The sequence below is a fragment of the Meleagris gallopavo genome, chromosome Z (assembly GCF_000146605.3).
Source record: "Meleagris gallopavo isolate NT-WF06-2002-E0010 breed Aviagen turkey brand Nicholas breeding stock chromosome Z, Turkey_5.1, whole genome shotgun sequence".
NCBI classification, from domain to species: domain Eukaryota; kingdom Metazoa; phylum Chordata; class Aves; order Galliformes; family Phasianidae; genus Meleagris; species Meleagris gallopavo.
The window spans coordinates 27,690,538-27,693,979 of NC_015041.2; positions in this window are offsets into that span (position 1 = coordinate 27,690,538).

The window sequence follows — 3,442 nt, forward strand, 5'->3', positions numbered from 1 at the left end:
TGGTTTCCCAAATAGGTCTCAGCCTGTTCTCAGCTTTTCCTCTTTATTTCTCAGATGACCTATGAGATATTTATGAAGTGATGTTAATCCATTTTTGCTGTCCAAAATCTGCTACAGTCAGCATATTGATACCTTCAGTACAGTTATATCAACCAAGGGCATTAATACGTGAGGATAAAGTCAGAAATGTCAACATATAAAATGAGATAAATCTTGCTAATAGGGAAGTATGCTACGAATATATTCATAGAAAAAGAAGATTTGAGAAGGTTTTAGTAAGTCAATAAATAAAGAAGGATCTTATAAATGTGTACATTACCTACATTCTTGGTCTTTGTTTATCATAGTCTAATGCCCAGAAAATATTCTCACAGAAGTCTACTGCTAAAAATGTAATGAATCTTCTCAATACTTCCTAAATAAAGATGGTTACCCAAATTCTCTGACTTATCAGACTGCAATACTTTCATTTTCAACACAAAGCCAAAAATTTTATGTTCTCCAAAATGGAGTTCTAAGAGATTAATAATCTGATAATTACTTTCCTAGATATGATGCTTTCAGGAGAAAAGCAAAACTAAAAACAAACAAACATGTAAACAAAACCCAAATATTTTTAAAGAAGAAGGTTTAATAGAAACTGCTGTAACTTCTAAAAACAAACTTCCAATAAGAATATAACTTTAGTTTTAGTCCCTACCTTGTCCTGATGTTACTGGTTCAAAACAAGAAGCTGTTAGAATAAGTCTTCAGATTTTTACTCTGATAGGCTAAAATAGGCTTTGCAAGAAAAGATTTTTCACCACTCATGTATTTTAAACATGATCACAACCTAATTTTTCTCTACATATCAAGATTTACGTATACTGGACTGTAAAAGTTTCATGGCATCACACAATTATGTAGTAATCATCTAGAATTTAATCAGTTATTTTAAGAGCTGAACAACTCACAAAAGCACCCCGTGCAGTTTAAACTAAGTTCAGACAGCATCTGACAAGTCATGAGGACTTTGTGTTAAAAACGTTCAAATCCTGAGGCATATTATTACTAAAGGTGACAATATTTAGAGGTTAAAGCATTAGAATATAATCAAAAGTTTTATGTAAATGCTAATAGTATTAGTGATGAATAGTTTCTGGAGTATGTGAGTAGTAGAAATAAATTTTCATGTGAGCTGAGTTTTGGAACATCTTTATATTTTTCTTAAAAAAATTAACTGAATTAATCTCAAAACTACTGCCTGGCTTTGTCCCCCACAGAATACAAGTATTACAGACCATTCTGTTTAGTTCTTGTTCCTGAATAAAACAATCTTAAGAAAAAAAAAATGCTATTTGTAAATAGTTAGAAGACAACAGGAAATGTATAACAGTCACTAAGTGTTATTTAAAAGCAGTCACTCAGGCATGGAATCATGTCTCACAGGCAAGAAAGAGAAATATGACCTTCATGAATTAACTCTAAAGTATGTGAAAGGAAAAAAAAATGAATTGTTATCAATTATTTGATGTCAAAAAGGAAATTTTATGTCACGTGTCTAATAACAGATGGCACATTCAACAGAAAACTGAATTGAAAAGAATTCCAATATGTGCGGATAACACTAAGCAGAAAAGGTTTTCAAGTATGCTGAAATTTGAAAGGATGGTTGAAAATGAATAGGTTGTAAAATACTTGAATGAAATTCAGTAAGAATGAAAGTGAATTGAAATACACTCAGGCATAATCAAATCTATAAATACAAGATGGGAAATGATCCCTGTAGTCATTTTTTTCATGAAGAAAGATGTTCTGTACAGTCATTGAGTAACTGGAAAGTGTACTTGTATTTGATTGCACTTGAACTGTGTGTGGCTTTTATCAAAGTCTCAAATACATGGTTTGAAATTGTGAAGAAACATAGTGCCAATAATATTTTGTGGGAAATAGCACAGGAAAACAAACAAACAAACAAAAAAAAATAGATTGACTTGACTATTTTCAATAATAAATTTTCTCTTCTGCCATTTATCATTCTTACATTTAATTATTTAAATTATTCTGACATTCTGTCAAGATTAAATCTTAAGTGCACTAGACTGCAGAAATATAAGAAGAGTCACACCACTGGCTCTGCAAGATAAAAGCTAAGAAGTTTGAGATGGATAAAATACAATTTTTCAAATCTTTTACCAAAACTGCGTCATAAGTTATTATCAGATGTGTGTTATCTGTAGATAATTTAATAGACATTTGTATTTGTGTAGTTTAAAAACATAATTTTTGATAAATCACTATTGGATTTCCTGTATTAGAGTAATAGCTGGGGTTTGCAGATCCATCTATCAAACGTTGATACAGATTTCTCCAAAAAATGTCTGGGTCTATCTGAGTCTGTTATACCCAAACTTCCAGCTTCACAAAATAATTAAAGATCTGAGCTGGCTTTTCTGGGGGGAGGAAGATTCCAACTACTTCCACATCTTTCTTGAGAAGGTATAAGCTTACCTCTGTCTTAATCATCTTAACCAGAGTGATCAGCGACTAGTAATTATGAGCATTTATATCATCTGAGTCTTTTGATCAGATGAATTTACTAGATTCTTTCCACAAACACCACTGTGGACTCTTAAAATGGTTTTCTACGTTTAATGCTAATTTTTCCCTCATGTTGTCATGCTAGCTATTGTTTCTGTTTTTCCATAATGTACCAAAGGCAATTTGTGTATTACATTAGGGCAGACTGAACATACGACATTTGAATATTCTGAATGAAATAATTAAAAAACAAACAAAAACCACTATTGTAGTACATTACTGACAATCAAAACATGCAAATCCCTACATTAGAACTGATGTTTTTTGTTTTGACAATTTATTTTTCCTCTCTAAAACTGTGGGAACAGGGCTTCTTGTATCCTTGATGGAATGTCTCCTTTCCACACTTTTCAACATTTCTGTTGATAACCCACTGCTCTTCAGAGAAGTTAAACTCTACATGACAAGAAAAAAGATGAAGTACAGACTTGCATATGCACTGTAAAACTGAAGTATGTATACTGATCTAGAAGCAGAATCTGAGTCATCATGATCCCAAGCCCAGAGGTAGAAGAAGGCTGACTGTATTTTTGAAACTTAATGAAAAACATGACATATATTTTGGTATCTGTATACTTCCATATTATTTCCCTGTTCCATGGTGTAACTTCTACAACATATGATCACATATGAACTCTGTTTTTATTTATGTCTAGATTAATTCATAAAAACTTCTGGGGAAAAAGAGTGAGAATATCTGCCCCCAGAGATACAATAATAATTCACTACAGATTCTTTTACTTATCTTCATTTCTGTCTTAGTATATTTTCAAAGGCGGAATCCTAGAAAAGAAGCCAGATGTAAGAAATTTTCTGAATTATTCTCTTCCTTTCAAGTCTTTTAGTTCAGTGTCTGCATGGT